General features: G+C 46.5%; 1 long non-coding RNA gene across 1 annotated transcript; it reads right to left on the bottom strand.

Annotated features, from left to right (window-relative positions):
• Nucleotides 1-2,508: 2,508 nt before the first annotated feature.
• LOC134740235 (uncharacterized) lies at nt 2,509-16,953 on the bottom strand. The gene is made up of 2 exons (XR_010127542.1): nt 16,681-16,953; nt 2,509-4,014 (listed from the first exon to the last, which is right to left on the bottom strand). It is a non-coding gene; the product is annotated as an uncharacterized LOC134740235 (long non-coding RNA).
• Between the last annotated feature and the right edge of the window lie 5,787 nt (nt 16,954-22,740).

Genomic DNA, 22,740 nt, shown 5'->3' with positions numbered 1-22,740 from the left:
AGAGGCTCACCTCTCACCAACATCATCGAGGAAGGACCGAAATAGCAACAAAGGGAGACAAAGGAGGGGGGCGGGGGGTGGGGAGAGAGAGTCATGAGACAGAGAGGAAAAGAGGAAGACAGAGGGAGGGAGCGGTGTGTCTGAGCAGACAGTGGAAGGCAGGAGCAGCCAGACAAAGCCTTTGTCTTCCCTGGCCCCGAACCCCGCACTTGCTGGACCCCTTACATTGTAGCCTCACTTAACTCTCAAAACCTCCCAGAGCCTTAAGGTCTCCTAATGTCCGTTGCCTTCCCCGTGAGAAAAGTGAAGCCCAGAAAAGTCATGGGACTAGTTCAAGGTCACCCAGCTAGGGCCAGGGGAGCCAGGTTCACAGCCAGTCAGTGCAGCTACCACGGGGCAAGCAGGAGGGAGGAGAGGAGAGAAGATGGAAAGAGGAGAGGAGAGAAGATGGAAAGAGGAGAGGAGAGAAGATGGAAAGGTGATAGGCTGGAGCGGGAGAGGGTGGGTGGGAGGCCAGGAGACCATGACACGTTCTGTCTTGGGGAAGGATCCCCCACCCTCTCCGCAGAGGACCTGGGCCCTATCCTGGCTGAGGGCAGGTGCCCCCTCCCTGGCTCCCTTCCCCCAGCTCCTCCCACCTGCCCAGCCACCCACCAAGTGCAGGAGGACGGGGAGGGGAGGGAGTGGTCCCCAGAGCCATGGACTCTGGCTGAGATTCATTTTCCTTCAAACCCCCTGCTCACAAAGAGTCCCTCTACCTGCGGGGTCTCCTGCCTCCCCTCCTTACGCTGAGCCCGACCAGGCCCACACTCGCTGCCTCCTCTCCGTTCTTCCACACAGTGGGGAGATAAAATGATCCTCATCCAGACACTCACAGACACATTCCCCTCCGTGGCCTCCAGGTCACACACACAGCTCTCCCTAGAAACACCAGCACAGGGTCCATGGGGCTCCGCTTCCTTCCAATGGCCTCCCGGCTGGGGTGACCGTCCCTCCCTCCAGGCCTCACTCTCTGCCCTGGTTTCAAGGCACGTGAAGGCTGTTTCTTATCTGAGGATGAGATACTAAAATAACTGGGGTCAGTAGTCCCCCTCAACTTTTCTGCATAGCCAAGACACAGCAATACCCTTCATCGCATCACTCCGATAGTCACTCTCTTTTCCCCCTTCTGTGGCCTGTGCCGTGACTTCCTGCAGTCTGCTCTGCGTTTGCTGCCCTCACCTGCATCCCTCCCGCCTTCTTGGCAACCTGAAGAGTAGGTGGGTGCATTCTGTGTGCAGCAGGAGAGACTCGGTACATGCTAGAGATGCACAGCCCCAGACACATGTCTGTCCCTGCAGGACCCCCTCAGCTCATGCCCACGCTCACCCTCTGCCAAGAACAACCCATCCTGTAAGAGAGCCCGTCTGTGGCCCAGGGCCAGGCAAGGCCACCCACGGCGGCCTTCTGTCCCCAGGCCACCTACCCTGGGGATAGATAGTGTAGGGCTGGAAGTAGCCAAGTCCTCCTGCTAATAATGTCAAAGCCCCTCCGGCTGTGGGGACCCCTCTAAAGTACATGGGTGATGGCAGTAGCATTAACCCTGGAGCTCTGCCCAGTAAAAACCCCAAGATCCCCTCCCTCCCTTCCTGTTCCAGGAAACTCACCTCTTCTGCCCATACTCAAGTCTTCCTACTGCTTTGTCAAGCTCTCTTCTCCTTTCCTGATTTTATGGCTTGTTCTTTCTTTCTTTTTCTTTTTTTTTCTGAGCCAGGGTCTTGCTCTGTTGCCCAGACTGGAGTGCAGTGATATGATCATAGCTCACTGCAGCCTTGACCTCCCAAGCTCAATCAATCCTCCTACCCCAGCCTCCTAAGTACTGGGACTATAGGCACATGCCACCACTCCTGGCTGATTCTTTCTTTCTTTCTTTCCATTCTTTCTTTTCTTCCTTTGTCTCTCTCTCTTTCTCTCTTTCTTTTTCTCTTTCTCCTTCCTTCCTTCCTCTCCTCTCTCTCTTTCTCTCTCTCTCTCTTTTTCTTTCTTTTGACACGAGGTCTCACCATGTTGCCCAGGCTACTCTCAAACGCCTGGGCACAAGCGATCCTCCCACCTCAGCCTCCCATAGTGCTGGGATTACAGGCATGAGTCACTGTGCCCGGCCTGCCTGCTCTTTCACTGAGACACGTTTGAGATTTGCATGCACTTTGCACCCACCCAAAAGCACGCTTTCCTCCCAGCCCCTCACTAGTATCTGGTAGAGAGCCCAGAACCCTGACTCTGCCCCCGAGAGTGAGCTCCCTGCACACAGGCTGGGACAGCTTTGTGTCACCACTTTATTGACTGTTCTTAACTCAGTGACCCAAGGCCTTACCATCCCAGTGGGATGAAGCCCCAGGGGCAGAAGGAAGTTGATTTAAGGCAACATTTCTCAAAACTGTAATCCATGTACATCTTCACAGTTTTTGCTTTATCTGTAGACCATTTGTTCTCTGGGTCACTTGATAGTTTTTCTTTAAGTGGAATGACTTATTTAAAGCTTAAATTTATTTAAAAAGGAATCTTTAGACATCTTAAAAAATATCTGGCAGGTACTTTTCAAAAATGCCAATGTCATAGAATACAAAGACTCAAGAACTGTTTCAGATGAAAAGAGTCAAAGAGGCATCCCGAGTGAAGGCAAGGCATGACGTGACGTTTTCTTTTGCCATAAAGGACATTATGGGGACGGGCAGTGAAACAGGAAGGAGGTCTAGTGATTACAGGGTTATATCAGTATTAGTTCCCTTATTTTGAAAAGTGTACTATACTTATGTAACAAAATAGTCTTGCTTTTAGGAAATACACACTGGAGTACTGACAGATTTAGAGGTAAAAGAGGCCGGGTGCAGTGGCTCACGCTTGTAATCCCAGCACTTTGGGAGGCCAAGGCAGGTGGATCACCTGAGGTCAGGAGTTCAAGACCAGCCTGGCCAACATGGTGAAACCCCATCTCTATAAAAATACAAAAATTAGCCGGGCGTGGTGGCGGGCGCCTGTAATCCCAGCACTTCGGGAGGCTGAGAAACGAGAATCGCTTGAACCCGGGAGGCGGAGGTTGCAGTGAGCCGAGACCACGTCATTGTGCTCCAGCCTGGATGACAAGAATGAAACTCTGTCGCAAAAAAGAAAAAAAAAAAGAGGGATCCCGACTGAATGCAAGGCGTGGCCTGGGGTTTTCTTTTGCCATAAAGAACTTTACCAGGACAGGCAGTGAAAGAACAGCATGCTTTTAAATACTTCAGAAAAAAGTGTGTGTGTGTGTGTGTGTGTAGGTAGGTAGGTAGGTTGGTGGGGAAGGTAGGGGGGAGAAACAGAGAGAGAGAGGGAGAAAATATTAACACTAAGGAAATCTGGGTGAAAGGTATCCAGGAATTCTATTATGCTCTCAACTTTTCTGTATGTCTGAAATTGAATTAAAATTTAAAACAAACTTAAGGGAAGCTACATTGCCATTATAAATGGAAAACCAGTATCACTTGGTATACGTTGAAGATAATTCTAAAATAAAGTAATGTTGTTACTTTTGCTGGACACATTCGTCCACTAGAGTCTGAGTCTAGGACCCGCCTGTTCTTGGTTCTGTGTCAAGACAGGCAAGGATGAGAGGGGTTAAAGACATTCTCGAACCAACCCGAGACACTCTCCTTGTTGTCATGAGAAGGACTGGTGCAGAGCTGAAAAGGGCATCATTTTCTCACTGTGTGATTTGGTGATCTTCAGAGTCCTGTCCTATGACTTCAAGTTCAGGAACATTCATTTCGTGAAAGTTTAACAGACACTGTCAGGGCCAGTTCCAACATGCAGCCCTGGCTCTGAGAGAGAAAACACGGTCCCTGCCCTCAGGAAGCTCAACAGCGTGGGCAGTCATGGGTCCTGGGATGGAAGAGCTCGCTTCTCTGGATCCCAGAGTTCCTGGAGTCCCAGGAATCCAGAGGGGTGATTCAGGGCCAGCAGGTACCCCAGGAGCAGACACCCAGCAGTACTGGCTCAGAACTGGCAAAGACAAAAGAACATCATCAGTGTGCGAGAAGTGAGGTGGCAGGAACCGGGCCCACAGCCTTTCACGGGGCAGCCTAATGCCCGCATCCATTTAGTGTTTGTTCTGATTCTTCCTGCTACCCGCTTCCCATTCTGCTTCCTTCTGACCTCCAAGGCGCCTTTCTCTCGATCTTTCTTTAGGGCATATTTCATTTTCTTAATTAACTTTTTATTTTAGAACCATTTTAGACTTACAGAAAAATTGCTGAGTCATTTTGTACACCCCATACTCAGTTTCTCCTATTGTTAACATCTTACATTAGCATGGTAAATTCATCACAATTAATGAACCCATATTGATACATGATTATTCACTGAAGTCCACACATTATTTGGATTGCTTCAGGGTTTTTGTTTGGCTTGGTTTGGTTTGGTTGGTTGGTGGTTGTTGTTATTGTTTTTTGTTTGTTTGTTTGTTTGAGATGGAGTTTCACTCTTGTCGCCCAGGCTGGAGTGCAGTGGCATAATCTCGGCTCACCGCAACCTCCGCTTCCCAGCTTCAAGCAATTCTCCTGCCTCAGCCTCCCAAGTAGCTGGGATTACAGGCATGCACCACCATGCCTGGCTAATTTTTGTATTTTTAGTAGAGATGGGGTTTCACCACGTTGGCCAGGCTGGTCTCGAACTCCTAACCTCAGGTGATCTGCTGCCTCGGCCTCCCAAAGTGCTGGGATTACAGGCATGAGCCACCGCACCCGGCTGGTTGGTTGGTTGTTTTGTTTTGTTTTGTTTAAGAGACAAAGTCTCGCTCTGATCCCCAGGCTGGAGTGCAGTGGCACAATCATAGCTCACTGCAGCCCCTACTTCCCAGGTTCAAGAACTCCTCCCACCTCAGCCTCCCAAGTAGTGGGACTACAGGCACGCACCACTACACCCAGCTAATTTTTTATGTTTTGTAGAGATGGGGTCTTCCTATGTTGCCCAGGCTGGTCTTGAACTCCTGGGCTCTAGCAGCCCTCCCACCTCAGCCTCCCAAAGTGTTGGGATTACAGGCATGAGCCACTGTGCCCAGCCAGCCCAGATTGCTTTAGTTTTTATCTAATATCCTTTTTGTTTCCAGGATCCAACCCAACATACCATATCCCATTTAATCATCATGTCTCCCTAAGCTCCTTTTGGTTGTGACAGTTTCTCAGACTCTGTTTTTGATAACCACGACAGTTTTGAGAAGTGTTTGCTCAGGTGTTTTGTAAAATGATCCTCCACTGCAATTTGTCTGTTTTTCTCATGCTTAGATCTGGGTGCCAGGTTTGACGGAGAAAGACTGCAGAAGTCAAGTGCTGTTCTCATCACAGCATTTCAAGGGACCTGCCATCAACATGACTTGTCACTGTGGACATCGGCCCTGATGGCCTGGCTGAGGCTGTGTTGGTCAGCTTTCTCCACTGTGCAGATACTCTTTTCCACACTGTCCCCTCTGGAAGGAGGTCACTATGCACAGCTCACACACTTAAGGAATGGGGGGTTGGGGAGGAGGGAGAAAGCAAAAAAGAAAGAAATGAGGAATTATGCCCAACCTCTTTAAGGGCAGAGCAGCTACATAAATTATTTGCAAGTTTTCTTCATATTTGTCTACTTTCATTCATTTATTTATTTACTCTGTCACCCAGGCTGGAGTGCAGTGGCACCATCTCAGCTCACTGCAACCTCCTCCTCCTGGGTCCAAGTGATTCTCCTGCCTCAGCTTCCCTAGTAGCTGGGACTACAGGCCCACGCCACCATGCCCAGCTAATTTTTGTATTTTTAGTACAGACGGGGTTTCACCACATTGGCCAGGCTGGTCTTGAACTCCTGGCCTCAAATGATCCACCTGCCTCGGCCTCCCAAAGTGCTGGGATTACAGGCGTGAGCCACTGCACCCAGCCTACTTTCCTTTATTTATTCTATCTTCTATTTATATCAGTATGGGCTCACAGATATTTACTTTGGATTAGAGTCCAGTACTACTTTGTGACTCAAGCTATTCCAGGTTTGGCCATTGGGAGTTCGTTCCGCAGGCTCCTGTGACAGTTTCACAGACCCCTATCATTGTGGGTTCCATTGATCATGTCTTGATTTTCTGGCACTACAAGATGCTCCAGGCTTTAAAAAGAAAGGAAATTCTGACACATGCTACAATGTGGATGAACCTTGAAGACATCGTGCAAGGTGAAATAAGCCAGTCCCAAAAAGACAAATACTATATGGCTCCACTTATAGGAGGTGCTTACAATAATTAAATTCATAGAGACAGAAAGTAGAAGGGTGGTTGCAAGGGGCTGAAGAGCAAGGCTTAGGGTGTTCGTGTTTAATGAATACAGTTTCAGTTTTACCAGATGAGAAGAGTTCTGGAGATGGAGGGTGGTGATGGTTGTGCAACATTATGTATGTATTTAATACCACTGAATAGTATACTTAAAAATGGTTACGATGGGCCAGGCATGGTGGCTCATACCTGTAATCCCAACACTTTGAGAGGCCAAGAGAGGAGGATCACTTGAGCCCAGGAGTTCGAGACCAGCCTGGGCAACATAGCAAGACCCCTGTCTCTACAGAATAATAAATAAATTAACTGGGCATGGTGGCACACACCTGTAGTTCTAGGTGCTTGGGAACCAAAGTGGGATGATCACTGGAGCCCAAGAGTTTGAGGTCACAGTGAGCTATGATCACACTACTGCATGCTAGCCTGGGCAACAGAGTAAGATCCTGTCTCAAAAAAAAAAAAAAAAAAAAAAAGGTAAAATGAGCTCATACTAATGCCACCAAATCTAAACCATTACACATGGATCATTCTAGATTTTTCTTGTTGATCCATAACCTCTCACTCCAAGAGTGAGAAACTGACTCCCATTACTTGCCAACCATTTCCTTAATTGTTTAATTCCATATGTCATTTTTCTATCTTACGTTTCCTGTTTTCTCCCCAAGATTACAAGCTGATCAAAGGCAAGGCCCGGGCTTGGTTTTGTTCTTTCTGCCCCTACTCCTGCAACCTAACATCCAGCAGAAGTCTTTAAAACAATAGACTTAATATTTTATGAGTTTCTACATGGGTAGACACTCTGCTCATCTCTAGGGGTGCAAAGGTGGGTAAGACGTGGCGCTAGTTGCCTGGTGGATCCCAGTGCCAACAAATATTTGTTGAACACTGAATGCAATGGAATGACAAGTCATGTACATCCCCCACAGAGAACCACAAGGAAGGAGAGGCAGACTGGAATGCCAGCGCTGCGCAAGCAGGGATGTGTGCTTGCTGTGGTCACTGATGTATCCCCAGCACCCAGAAGAGGGCCTGGCACATAATACATGCTTAATAAATGCTTGAGGAAGGCGAGTAGCAGGTCTCTATTTTTGCATCAGTGCCTTTCAGACCCCTTGCAGTTTTGTTCCTCAGACATAAACTCCCCTAAATGTCCCCATCTATGCGGAATCTGAACCACCCACGTCTGCAGGTGAATGAGTGCTGGGGCTACCACTGCCTGCACCCACCCTCCTAGATGCCTTTGCTTGTGCAGTTATTTTGACACCTGGTAAAGTGTTACTCTACAAAGATGAATGGAACATGGAGACATAAAGGGCCAATTCCAGCGAGAGGATTAGACCTCATTAATCTAATACTGTTAGGGCAAAGTAGAAACATCTGGCCCACTCACTCTGGGAAACTCTTGGGAAAATCCCTGAAACTGTCTGCTTTGCCACCCTGTCGCATGATTTTCCCCTGTTGCGGGGAAGGATGACATGAAGAGGCCCTGATTGGCTTCGCGTCAGGTCCAGCAGGCGTAGGCGCCCTTCAAGAAATTGATTCCACAGCTTTTACACAGCATAGGAGGGTCTCCAGTTAATTGTCTCTCTTTGTTTAAGAAGTAGGCTTGCTGTTCCTTTGACGTATGTTTCTATAAATAGGTTATGCTGCAACCAGCACATCTGTGTCCCAAAAAGGTTTTAAAAAGTTGTAAATGGGCTGGGCATGGTGGCTCATGCTAGTAATCCCAGCACTTTGGGAGGCTAAGGCAGGAGCATCACTTGAACCCAGGAGTTTGAGACCAGCCTGGGCAACAAAGCAAGAGACTCCATCTCTACAACAAATCTGTAAAACCTAGCCTGGCATGGTGGCACATGCCTGTAATCCCAGCTGCTTAGGGGTCTGAGCTGGGAGGATCACTTGAGCCCGGGAGGTCGAGGCTGCAGTGAGCCACGTTCATACCACTGCACTCCAGCGTGGGTGACACAGCAAGACCCTGTCTCAATAACAACAACAACAAAGTTGTAAGTGAATGTCACTGTCATCCCTCATTTCTGCCCCAGTCTGAACACTGAAAGAGCTCAGCCTTGCCCCTCTCGGGCCCTCTGCCCCCAGCATCAGCTCCCTCTACCCCACCCCCACCCAGGCATCACGCCCTGAGTCAGACACAGGTTTTCTGAAGGTCCCAGACATGACCCTGGGTTGTCCTTCTCCAGTCAGTGAGTCTAGGCCGTAGGAGCCCAGGCCTTGCCTGTGGAGGTGGGAGACCCCACTCTCCAGTGTAAAACCCTGCCTGAGCTGTGAGTGACAGCTCTGAACCCCAAACTCCCTTGGTACGTCGCTTTTTAATTAAGTAAGATGAAAAGACGAGACATAATTAGAAAGCAAGCCTTTGGGGCACGGCAGTGGGAATCATAATATGTTATTCCAAAGGCAGAAAGAAACCATTTCTGTATGATCTGTTTAGAACGAATGTTACTCCTTCTCTCGTTTCTGTTTTCATTCAATTTGCAAACATTTATTCCGTTCCTACTCCAAAGGCGCCTCTTCCTCCCCTTCCACACACTTGCACTGTGCCAGGCATTTTCCATACATCATTGCACTGAATCCTAGCAACCGTCTGTGGTCGTTACTGTTATTATCCCCATAGCTTAGGCAACAAACGGCTAGCAGCAGAACCAGAACTCACACCCAGATCCGAGGAGTCGGAGGCCTGGGCTCTGCCACTACACACTGTGGTCCCCCGGGCCTAGGCTGGGCTGGGCACCAGCGGCTGCAGGCTTTTCTCTGGGGATGTTCTCACACTGCCCTTGGCCCCCAGAGGAGGGAGGAGAGAATGGATCCCTCTCATACATCAATTCAAGGACAACCGATTTTTCTCTAAGAGGAAGACACCCACACGAAAACCGGAAGGCAGCCTTGAGTGTCATGTGATAAGTTTATCGGCGCCATCTCGCCAGCCACCCCCTCCCCAGGGTCTCGATCAATAGGACACAGCGCGCCTCCAGTCTGAGAGGCTTCCTTGGGTGGGTGGTGGGACTGCAAGGTGGCCCTTTGGCAGAGCCTACAAGAGCTAAATGAGGTCGCCAATTGGCCCATTACCCACGTAATCTAGCCCTACCTTCCAGAACAACTGAGAAATGCCTCGGTGGGCAGAGCCTCGAGTCCCCCAGGTAACAGGCCCCAACTTGACCTCTCTTGTCATCAGAAATCACTGCCAAGTTTCCAAGCCAGGAAAAGAGCAACATTAGTGAGGCCTGTTCCATGCACCCACCTACGATCCTCTCGCTGGAGGCAGAGGTGAGCCTCAGCATATGCCTGCAAAGTACAGGATCCTCCTTTGGAGAGGAGGAAACTGATGCTCACAGGGCTTCAGCCATAAGCCCACAGGCCACACGGCCAGTGCCAGAGCTGAGACACGAGTCCCACCTCTTGAGCTCAAAGTTTAGGTCTCAGACAGGCAGCCTGGGGACCCAATTTAACCTACGGATGTGCTTTTTGAGGCCAGCTCAGTGTTTTAGAATTTCCTTTGGAATGAATTGCGAACATTTGAAACTCAGGAGATTTCATATAGAATTCCAGATTTTTGATTTCTTTTGAAAAATTGGAGATTCTGGTCACCCTGGACCTGAAATCTTAACAGTAAGCTATAATCAGCTGGACTGGAGCCAGGAGAGGCTGCCCTCCCAGATGGGTTTGGGATCCTGTTGGTACTGAGTTAGTCACCCCTACTCCACTGCTCATGGCCTCTCCCTCCCCAAAAGCCAGCTCAGGGATACTTAGCCCTTGAGGAGGCAGAGCCCAGCTAGTATCCTGGCCGACTATGCTGGGGGAGACCTTGAATGCCCAGCTCTCCCCCTGGCAAAGACCACACTGCACAGCCCATTGGAGTGGGTTGGGGGTGCTGCACAGTGTCCTCCCAGGCATCTGGAGTGCCAGGGCCTGCAGGTGTGGCCTGTCCCTGGTTGGCCTGTAACTCACCTGGCACTGCCCACTGCACCCTACAAGGCCTACACAAGGTCTCGCTGTGTCACCCAGGCTGGAGTGTAGTGGTGCGATCTCGGCTCACCGCAACCTCCGCCTCCCGGGTTCAAGCGATTCTCCTGCCTCAGCCTCCCTAGTAGCTGGGATTACGGCATGCACCACCACGCCCGGCTAGAGATGGGGTTTCTCCATGTTGGTCAGGCTGGTCTCGTATTCCCTACCTCAGGTGATCCGCCCGTTTCGACCTCCCAAAGTACTGGGATTACAGGCATGAGCCTCCGCGCCCGGCCGAGATGAGCTTCTCATAGACAAGGACGGAGGGCGTGAAAGGCCAACGCGCTGGCCCGATCCTGCCCCAAGCTTGGCACCGGGTGAGCCTGGCTGAGCACAGCGCTGCTTCCAGTTCTTCTGTGCCTGGCCTTCCCTGAGGCTTCTGTGGGGTCTGGGAAGTTTGTGGGCTTGGAATGGGCCAGAATTGGCCTCTAGGGACGTTGGTGGATATCTGTAAATGGACAGATTGGTCCGTACAAACCTTTGTCTGTTCATCACAAACACTGCCATCAACCGATGCTGAGAAAAGCCCATTCGAAATCACCACTGACAACCCAAGCAGGTGCACGAAATCCTGCCGTTAGCACCTCACCCCTTTGCGTTAAAAGGAGTTGTCTTCTCAGGGCTCATTTTTAAAGGCAGGCACTCCTGGGAAGTATCAGCCGTTAATACCCAAGTACAAATTGCTTTCCCAGACTTAAATTTTCAGAAAACTCAGAGATCACTTAGTCCAAACAGCACATTTTTTTTCTAATTAATCCACAGTCGGGAGCAGAGCAGAAGCCGCAAGGAGCCTCTTCTGAGTCTGTGGTCTAGGGCAGTGGGTGGCAAACTCTTCCAGTAAATGGTCAGATAATAAATATGTCAGGATTCGCTGGCCACACAGTCTCTGTCGCAACTGCTCAATTCTGCTATTAACTCTCTTAAAAGCAGCCAGAGACAGCACAAAAAGGAATGAATGCGGCTGGGTTCCCATCAAACTACCCATGGATGCTAAGATTTGCATTTCATATAATTTGTATGTGTCACAAAATATTATTCTCTTTCCTTTTATCCAACCATTTAAACATGTGAAAGCCACACTTGCCTCGTGGGCAGGACAAAACCAGGCATCGGGCCAGCTCTGGCTCAAGGGCCATAGTTAGCTTACCTCTGGTCTAGTGGAATGATTTCAAGAAAGCTGCACTGCAGGCTCTCACACATTTCAAAGCTGTTTTCTAAAATGGTTTGCATTAATTTGGACGAAGCAGGATGTGATTCATATATCATATCCAATGTCATACTTTCAAAACTGACATTTTAAAACTTATGTCATCCTTTTAAATAAACCTAGTGGAATACAATGTTGATACCCACCATCATCCATTTTAAAAATATATGAGTACGCCTTTCTTGAGCAGCTAGTGCCATTACACTATCCCTTTTTCTCCTTGGATTCTTATTCCACCCTTTCCACATAATCTTTTTTTCTTTTTCTTTTTCTTTCTTTTTTTTTTTTTTTTTTGAGAAAGAGTTTCTCTCTTGTTGCCCAGGCTGGAGTGCAACAGCACAGTCTTGGCTCACCACAACCTCTGCCTCCCGGGTTCAAGCAGTTCTCCTGCCTCAGCCTCCCGAGTACTTAGGATTACAGGCATGCACCACCACACCCGACTAATTTTTTATTATTAGTAGAGACAGGGTTTCTCCATGTTGGTCAGGCTGATCTCGAACTCCTGACCTCAGGTGATCCACCCACCTCGGCCTCCCAATGTGCTGGGATTACAGGTGTGAGCCATCGCACCCGGCCTCACATATTCTTATCCTAATATGTTTTCATGCTTTGAAGTCCTACAGTAATCATCCTTTGATTCTTTTTTTTGAGACAGTCTTGCTCTGTCTACCAGGCTGGAGTGCAACGGTGCAATCTCGGCTCACTGCAAACTCCGCCTCCCAGGTTCACGCGATTCTCCTGCCTCAGCCTCCAGAGTAGCTGGGATTACAGGCGCACACCACCACGTCTGGCTACTTTTTTTGTATTTTTAGTAGAGACGGGGTTTCACCATGTTGGTCAGGCTGGTCTTGAACTCCTGACCTCAGGTGATCCGCCTGCCTCAGCCTTCCAAAGTGCTGGGATTACAGGCATGAGCCACCGTGCCCGATGCCCTTTGATTCTTTGAAACAAAATGTATATAAATTAAAATGCTAAAACTTTATCATTTCCTGGGATCATAAGGCTCTGACAAAATTTTCCTCTAGATTATGTTGTCATTATGATTATTATTCACACACAAAGCAAAATAATATGGTCACTAGAAATTTTGATGCTATTTATTATATCAATATAAATGATGATTAGCCAGAGAAAGCTAAATATTTTTGGAAAGGTATCCGAATGGGTGTTTAGGTTTTTCCCTCTCACTTAGTTAACATACCCAGAGATGGATATTATTTGTTTCTAGAACAAGACAGGAATTAGCATCCTGTTTTCATTTTTATAGATATGACCACTGAGTCCATGGAACTAGAAGGAATTTGTTATAGTGAATTTTTCCATCTCTGTCCAAGTTGGAGTCCAAAAATGTCACAATGTAATCTAGAGTCAAATTATTTTTTACTTTTTAAAATGATGTTGAAGGCCAGGTGGGGTGGCTCACGTATGTAATTCAAGCACTTTGGAAGGCCGAGGTGGGTGGATTACCTGAGGTCAGGAGTTCGAGACCAGCTGGCCAACATGGTGAAACACTGTCTCTACTAAAAATATAAAAATTAGCTGGGCGTGGTGATGTGTGCCTGTAATCCCAGCTACTTGGGAGGCTGAGGCAGAAGAATCGCTTGAACCCGGGAGGCGGAGGTTGCAGTGAGCCGAGATTGTGTCACTGCACTCCAGCCTGGGCAACAGACCAAGTTTCTGTCTCAAAATAAATAAATACATAAAAATAATGAAAATAATAAAATGATGTTAAAGATAAATATTAAAAGCCATCTGACCTGCAAAACGATTTATTACCTGTCTTGGTTCCAATGCCGACACCTCAAACTGTCACTTTATTGGTGCCCAGAAGTTTTTTTACCCACTAGGATCCAGGATGGGTTAGGTCTGCATCATTTTAAGTCAAGCAGAACAGCAATTAAGAAAGGCAGCTGGGAAAGACAAACTGATGGGACGCATTGGTGAGGAGGAAGGAAGTCCAGGAGGAAGCTGACTTGGAAATCCACTCCCCTTAAGACTCCCCTTAAGACTACCCATACCCTTTTCTATCTGAAGATCACCAGCCTAGAACAGAGCTGAAGAAAGACAGATACTCTGTGTTGGAAATTGCAAAAGCTCTCTGCAAGAACAACTCCATCCAAACCCTGCCCTACGACACTCAACCAAGCTCTAGCAAAGCTTCTGGCAGCCTCAGGCCACACCCCTGAGACAACCCACCGCCGCTTTGGACTCCTGTGTGGAAAAGCTCAGGGCTGCCGAAAGAATTCACCATTTATTCCAGCCAACACGTGAGGATGGACATTTATTTAAAAACTTCCAGTTGTAAACCCTTTCTCTCTCCATTTGGGTCCTATGTGTGCCTCCTAAAGCCCAGAAGTGTCTTTCTCAAGACTTGAGAACCATTTCTTCGAAATGATATCATCAGCGAGGATAGGGCCTGTCCCAGCCTCTGAGGGAGGGCAGGAGCCTAACTTTGATAAAGGCCAGTTTAGTCTACACAGCTGGCCTCATCATGCTGACGCGTAATTTTTCACTTCTCTGATTGTTTGAGCCCCAGTTCACTCCTCTCTACTCCCTCATTCTCCCTTAAAAACAGAGGGCACCAAGGGAACCCAGTCAGAGGGCACCCAAGACAGGTGCGGTGGCTCACACCTATAATCCGGACACTTTGGGAGGCCAAGGCAGGAGGATCCCTTGAGCTCAGGAGTTCAAGACCAGCCTGGCAACACAGGGAGACTTCCATCTCTACAATTTTTTTTTAATTAGCTAGGTGTGGTGGTGTGCACCTACGGTCCCAGCTACTTGGGAGGCTGAGGCAAGAGGACTGTTTGGCCCTAGGAGGTTGATGCTGCAGTAAGCTGTGACTGCACCACTGCACTCCAGCCTGGGTGAGAGAGCAAGACCCTGTCTCAAAAACCAAAAGGAAAAACAAATCACCCAGTTACCTCTGCACAAATCAACGTTGAGCTCAGCTTACACTAGAGCCTCTTCCCTACTATAGAAGCTATCGCTGAATAGAATCTGTGTTTACCACCTTTAATGAGGGCTGATTTTGTTTATCTTTGATCATGTAATATCCTCTCCCTGGCAGATCGATGATCAATTACAGTGGGACCTTCAATCCAGATGGGGCTGGAGGATCCTTTCTCATGGTGATTGCTACACCGATCACAGAGGCCACCAGACCAAGAGGTCTGCCCATCCAGAGAAGATAAAACAGAAGCTGCCACTGCTCCCACGAGAGCCCCCTCCCACCGGAGCCTCTCCCCTTCCTCAGTGCACTCTTCACTGAGGATTTATTTGCCGGTGCTGTGGGGAGCCCAGGTCAGATGCCCTGGCAGGACAGACTAAATTCCTTCTAAACTGAGGGAAGTGCCTCCTGTTGTGGAAGAAAAGGAACAAGACCTTGGCTGGGCCCAGTGGCTCATGTCTGTAATCCCAGCACTTTGGGAGGCTGAGGCGGGTGGGTCACTTGAGGCCAGGAGTTCAAGATCAGCCTGGCCAACATGGTGAAACCCTGTCTCTACCAAAAATATAAAAGTTAGCCCAGCGTGGTGGTGGGTGACTGTAGTTCCAGCTACTCAAGAGGCTGAGGCAGGAGAATCGCTTGAACCTGGGAGGCAGAGGTTGCAGTGAGCTGAGATCCTGCCACTGCACTCCAGCTTTGGCAACAGGGTAAGACTCTGTCTCAAAAATAAAACAAAATAAAAATTTTTTTGAAAAAGAAAAAGAAACAAGACCTTGACATTTTGGACTGTTAAGTTTTCTCCATAAGGCCCACCTAAGACACAGATCACATTATTTAGCAAAAGTGGAAGGGGACGGGGCAGCAGACTTTCCCAAGGCCACTGAAGCTAGAGGCCACTGTCCCTCTCCCACTTCAAACAGCCCTGATGGCTATAAACACTGAGTGGCCTGACACGTGGCCAGCAGAGGGCGACCCCAAGTCCCCTGACAGCACCGATCAGTTCGCCTGGGCAGACCCTAAGAGCCAGCAGCCCAAAAATAGTTCTGGACATGGGAAGTCAACGTGAAGCTGTATACGGTGAAAATACAGGTTGAGGCTCTTTTGAAACAGAGAAGTGCCCCTCGCCCATGGGGATCTAAAGCTGTCTTGTGGCAGATTCTGGAAATCCCAAGGCTCAGAACCCTTCACAGAGGATGGCAGGGCTGAGGGGAATGCAGGGAATGTTGGATGACAATGCTGGGGACATGGACTCTTGGCCCCTAAGGAGCCCTGGCTGTGCCTCCTGCAACTGCTTCCAGGCCTCTGGAGTGACAGGCCATACATAATTCAGGTGCCAGGGCTCAGGCTCCAGGGGCCCTGGATGGGGTGTGGTGGCAGCAGCCTCTGAGCTAAGAAAGTCGATCACTCTAGAGCTCTAACCATTCTATTTAAAGCTCAAGACAAAGAGAAGGCGGGAAGGGAAATGCTCAAGGCAAACAACCTCTGAGCAGCACCCGGAGACCGCGCATGGGGAGGAGGGGCCCAGGCTGCTGCCAGAGGGCTCAGAAACGGCTGCTGTACAGAGAGAACCCTGCACTGCATGAGGCTGAGTGATGCTGAGTGTGAGAAATGGAAAACATCCTCAAAGGCTATCAAAGGGAGATGGGTTCGTCGGTTAGACACACCCACAGCGGGATGCTCTGCAGAGAATGACGCAGAGCTCAATTTATTGGCTTGGAGAGGTGACCCCAGCACATTATTATTGAATTAAAAAAAATTTAAAAACGGCATTGATAGTAAGATCCCATTTATGTAAAGTACTCTCTCTCTCTCTCTCTCTCTCTCACACACACACACACACACACACACCCCTGGTATCGGAAAAGTCAGGAAACAGTATCAGGGCCAGCTTCATGTGCAGGGCCCCAAGCTTGGTTTAACACTCTGCTGCCACCATCTTAATATGTAATTCTGTAGCTGGCCCTGCATGGAACAAGCTCACTTAAAAAAAAAAAAATCAACTTTGATGAGAGATAATTTACGTACAATAAAATACACCCATTTTAAGTGGACAGTTGGATGAGTTTTGACGAATACCCATGCAACGACCTAAATTAAGATATAGAACCTCTCCTCACCCCATTAAGTGCCTCCCGCCCCATGTGAGCACACTCCCTGCCCCAACCCCACACAACCACTGTCACCGACACTGTCCCTATAGCTTACCGTTGTCATTTCCAGAATACAATAAAAATGAAATTGCACGCTGTGCACTCGTTTCCGCCTTCTTCCCTCACGGTCATGGTCTGGGAGTCCACACTGTGTTAGCAGTGGTTTGCTCCTTTCGTATTGCAGAGAAATGTGGATATACATGTAGATGTACGTACATCACCATTTGTCTCTTTCTCCATTAGTGGACGTCGGGGTGGTTTCCAGTTTGGGGCTGTTAACGAGCAGTGCTGGTGTGAGCTTTTGTGTACAAGCTGTGTAGCAACATATGCTTTCACTTCTCTTGGGCAAATACCTAGGAGGATGCAATTATCGTGTTGTATGGTAGGTGTATGTTTAATTGCCTAAGAAACTGCCAAACTATTTTCCAAAATGTTTGGACCATGTTTAGATAAACAGCACAGGACATTTTTGAATACTAGGTGCAATATGTTTTTCTGCAACTTCCAGTGCAACAAACCCATTTCAGAGTATCCAGAAATTCTGGAAACAAGGGTCAAATAGTGATTATTTATTGTACTTTGTTCAGGTTAACAGTTGGACCCATTGCTTCAAATGTAGAGGTACTACGACTGAAAAAGTGTCTGGCAGTTAAAGAAAAACATATTGAGCCCAGAATTTGGAGGTATAACAAATATAATGTTTTAAAATAAGTGTATCCTATGTTTCCTGAATTTTGGGCCACCCTGAGCCTGGAAAAACGAACAGGAGGGTCATCTCAATATGTTACGCATGTTATAATGATAGTTGTGGTTTACTTGCCAGCTATAAAAGCTACATTTATTTGTTGTAGAAGATTTAGAAAATACAAATAAGAATAAAAACGTAGTTCCTATTCATCATAATGCTATTTTCTCCTATGTGTTTTGCTAGGTGCTTGTGTGTATTTAATATTAATCATATTTTTTATCTCATGTTAACTTCCTAAAATATCTCCTTATTTACAAAAGCAGTACTCCCTCATAGCAAAATTTTAAAAACAAAATATTAATAATTTAAAATTAAAAATTGAAATAAGAGCCTCCTACCCAAAGTTAACAATCTGCTCTGCATCCTTCTAGACATTTTTTACATGGGTTCAGTCCTTTATATGTATATATGTGTATGAGCATTGCATTATAAAACATTTTATATAACATTGCATTATAAAAACATGTATAAAAGATATGTTTTTGAACACATATATTTTAAAATTTATATCATTTCATATCATATTTTTAACTAGTAACAGGCATTAAATATTCTTAGAAAAAAGTTTTGAATATCTACGTACTATTCCATTGTATAAGTGTGCCTTAATTTATTAAACTATTACTCAAATGTTAAAGCTCTTGGTCGAGTCTATTTGTGTGTGTTTGTGTATGTGTGTGTAGTAATACTGTGATAAGCATTTTTGGTCATAAAATTTGGCCACATCTCTATTCGATGCTTAGGATAGAGTCCTAGAGCTAGAATTTCTAGATCAAATTATATATCATATTAATAATCTTAAACAACTGTTATCAAATTGTGTCCAAAACATTTTAACCAATTTACCCTTCAACTGGTCAAAATTCAGTTCAACTGTTCTAAAATTTTTTAACTTTTAGAGTGAATAATCATGTCTCATTGTTGAACTAATTGACATGCTCATGATTATTACGGAGCTAGCATTTTTTTTCATATGCTTATTGGCAATTTCTATCTTTCCTTTTGTAAACTGCTTCCATTTTAATCTATTTTTTCATTAGGTTCAATCTTTTTCTTATGGAAATATAAAAGTGTTTAATATATTTTTTGAATTCCCAGCATTTATAACAGTGCATCAACCATTATAAGCACTTAAGAAATGTTAAATGAAGGAATATATACAAGGGATAGTAATCATTTTTTCTATATGTTGCAAATATGTGTTCTTAGCAAATAAATAGCTTAAAATTTTGCTCATGCTTTTTTTTTAATTTAAAATAGAATTTAAAATGCTATTTCTATTTTTCTTCCGTAGCTCCTTTATGTTCTATGTCTGGTAAGTCTTTCCCTCATTCTTAAATCAGATAAACTTTGGCCTATATTACCTTCTCATTCTATTTTTATAAAATACTTAAATCTTATTATCTGGAAGGGCAAACTCTGTTTCATCACTCCCATTTTTCAAAAAATTCTCAGTAATTGTCTCCAGCTTATCCTTTAGGTAAACTTTAAAATTACTTAAATCCCCCCACCACACACATACAAATACCATTTGGGTTTAGGGAGAACTGCCTTCAACCTGTAAGTTACGATACTTGGGGCCTCTGTCCCTCATGTCCCTGGGATCTTTGTTGGAGTCAGTTGGAAGGGATGCCAAGGTCAGGAAGCCAATATGATATGATGGCCGTAGCACCCCAGAGCGCTGCACCAGACTCCAGCTTGCCAGGCGTGCTCAAAGATGATTCATTAATTAGTATTTTTAAAAGACAGTCACCACGTCCATGAGATTGGGGTCAAATAGGCACTCTCTTGCGCTTCAGGTTGGAATGTAAATTGAGAGACAGCTTTTAAAAGCAAGTGGAAAATGCATACTGAGGGCTTTAACAGTGCCTGTGCTTTTGACCAGGAGACCCACATCTAGAAACCGCCAAGAAAACAGTGTGGACAAACATATACGCACAAAGATGTCCTCTACTATATAAGGAAAAACTAGAATGAGATGTTTAACATCTAGGAAACCCATCTGGTAAATTCCGGTATATAGATCTAAGAGAATTTCATGCAGTTTTTAGAAGTGATTCTTCTTACAAAATCCCAGCAAGATATACAGCAAACAAACCTAGGGCTGCCCACGATGCTCTGGATGGTAGATTTGGATGGGATTCTTTTTTCTTTCTAGTTTTTAAAATAGTTTTCCAAGTTTTGTGCCATAAACATGTATTTCCTTGATAATTTTTTTGAAACCTATTTTAAATGAGCAATTAACATGTTTAAAAATTAATATAGGCCAGGTGTGGTGGCTCACGCCTGTAATCCCAGCACTTTGGGAGGCTGAAGTGGGAGGATCACGAGGTCAGGAGATTGAGACCATCCTGGCTAACATGGTGAAACCCCATCTCTACTAAAAATACAAAAAAAAAATTGGCCGGGCATGGTGGCAGGCGCCTGTAGTCGCACCTACTCGGGAGCCTGAGGCAGGAGAATGGTGTGAACCTGGGAGGCGGAGCTTGCAGTGAGCCGAGATGGCACCACTGCAGTCCAGCCTGGGTGACAGAGCGAGACTCCGTCTCAAAAAAAAAAAAAAATTAATATGACTTTTTATTACAACAAATCCACACTCACAGAAAGGAAAAAAGAAAAAAAGGCTAAACACTGCACAAAATCTCTAAAGAAGATGGTAAAAATAATCTGGAATCCTATCACCTGGAGATAACCACTTCTATACATACACATACCTATATGTAGACACACATACAGAGACACATGCATGTTATTTGCAAATTGCTTCTTTTCCTCATCAATATGTCATGGACATCCTTCCACAGCAATAAAAGTCCATCGACCTCATTCTTTCTCAATGGTCCATGTTAAAATATTTCCACCCATACATCTTGTCGTATGGACGTACCATTATTTATTTAACCAATGCTCTATTGATGCACCTCGAAGTTGTTTGCAACATTTCACTTAGTCATTAACATACCAATAAATGATCTGGACTGCGGGGGCCAGCCTCTGCTGTAGTGTTAATATTCTACTGTGAATTCACTATTCAGGTCAGGGTGTCAGTTTCGTCCTTTGTAAGACAAGGACATGGCGATTCCTGAGGTGCCTCCAGCTGTAGTATTCTCTGATTTCCTGAATGGCAGCTGGTTTCTCAAGAACGTGAAGTGCCCAGTGTAATTTAGAGCAATCTGCACAGCTAAGAATAGTGATCCTTTCTAAAATGATACTGTGGAAGCCCTCAAATTACCGCCAGACTTCAACAGTACGTATTTCCCGATCTGCAGGGTGACCGGAAGGTAGCTTCTGATGCCAACTTGGGCTACAACCATGCTGGAATGCAGCTCTGTCTTCAGTCAGGCCAGTAGCGTTCAAAGAAGCACAACTGCGCAGCCATCTGCCTTTCTCCCAGTGGTCGAGTTCTCTTTTTCTATAGACTGCTTTCAGAGTTCTGCCCGTTTTCTTTACCTGCGCTTTTCCTTGAACCTCAAACATACATACATATTAGGATGCCTTGAGCTCCGTGTTTGCTCTGCAGCAAATCTCTCAATAATCCACCTGCTCTCAGCATCACGCCCCTGACAAATGCTCCTAATGGGCCTCTTCCCAGCAAAGAGCTTTTGATGTTGCACAGCAAGCACGAGAGTGAGATTCAACCAGGCAGACTGGCTTTATCCAACCACAGCAACAACAAACCTTAACTGGGCACCTACTATGTGCCAGGCACACTTCACTTTTGTACATCACTTCATTTCTGAAGACTGGCCAGTTTCTGAAGGCAGTTAGGGAAAACCCTTGTTGAGAATTCCAGCTTTAAAAAGTGCCTCTGACTCTAGAAACCAGGTTTAGAAAAGCCAGTCCTCTGATGCATAAATCCCCGCTAAAACAGTAATCGCACCTAGCAGCTTGTATCTTTCACAAGCTTCACTTGCTTTGGCCCTGAAGAGCTGCTTTTACTGACTTGTGCTTTGGGGCAGACCTTCAGGAATTAAGGGATTTTGTAGGAAACAGCATGATGAAACTTGCTGTTTGTTGCTCATAGAGATGATGAGAATGTCTTTTGAGACAGTAGAGAGGGTCCTCAAGCCTCTGGGTTTGCCTCTTTGCCTTGGCCACCAGGAAGCTCAGAATCAAACCAGTGTCCCACCACCTATAACATGAACAGACCTCTTGATGTGATGTATCATGTGAATAACTTTCACATCAATTCATCTTTTCACCCATGCTTTCCTATCACCCAGAGTTCTCTGGGTTATTTTTCATCCTGCTCCGTTTTGTGTACTGTTGCCTCATACTCATGGTGAATGGGAAGGGAAATAAATGTTACAAGTCAGAGACAGGACAAAAGACTGGTCTCCTAGCTCCCAGGCCTTTCCCCCACCTTTGATGATTGGGCCACCTGAGGAGGGGAGTCACTTTGATGGGCTGATCCGAGTCACCCCCAGTCACTGCAACTTCAGAACAAAGTGCACCGTGGGCCCTTTCCACATCTTCTTCAACCACCTCACCTTTTGTTCTTACCCATCAAGACAGATCTGATCTCTTCCCAGCCCACCAGGTAAAAGTGACAAAGTCAGTAACTCAAAATCACCCTTGAAGGGCCATCTCCTATGGATCCAGAACTCTGAATTAGTAGCCTCTCAGGTTCCAAGGTGACTAAAAAGAAGCCTGAATTTAAAACCAAAACCCAAAACGCCCTCTACCACCTAAAGCCCCCACACTGCTGCAAAGCACAGGCAAGAAGTTTGCATCAAGTGCACGTCTGCACCAAAATGCACAACCATCACCTTCCTTCTGGTCATTAAGCTTCGGTGATCGTCGCCTTGCTGCCTGGCCCACCCTCCCTCCTGGTCCATCCACTCTGGTGCTGCTGTGAACCCTGCCTCCTCCAGGAAGCCTTCCCTGACCCATCCATTCAGGCCTCCATTCTGTTTCCACCTATTGCTAGCTCAGCACAGTTCAGCAGGTAACTGCTTCCAATCCTGCCCTGTCCCCCCACCCCTCCCTCCTGGCTGCTGCCCTCAGCTAAAGCCACATGGATGCCTGTTCTTGAAACACCAGCCTGGTTTCAAATGAGATCACAGAAAGCTACCTGCTTGGCTACACAGGGCATATCCTTTTTAACTAAAGTTTAGCCAAAGCTGTTATTAAGACCTGACCTTAGGCAAGAAGTGATGGTAAATTCCCCACGCTGCAGCATCTTGTAAATGGTTCAAATTAGGATAAACCCCAACACCCAGCCCAGCATCACAAAACAACAGTTCAAAAGAAACTCCCCTCCATACAATGTGTGTCAAAGTTTACTGTTTGTATCCCCCCGACCTTGAGTTAGTTACCTCGTCTCCTGTCAATTTCTTATCCAGTGGAATGTAGGTAATCACGGTG

The sequence above is a fragment of the Pongo pygmaeus genome, chromosome 9, assembly GCF_028885625.2.
Source record: "Pongo pygmaeus isolate AG05252 chromosome 9, NHGRI_mPonPyg2-v2.0_pri, whole genome shotgun sequence".
Taxonomy (NCBI): Eukaryota; Metazoa; Chordata; class Mammalia; order Primates; family Hominidae; genus Pongo; species Pongo pygmaeus.
Note: the sequence above shows the minus strand (reverse complement) of the source record. Positions and strands in the feature narration are given on the sequence as shown.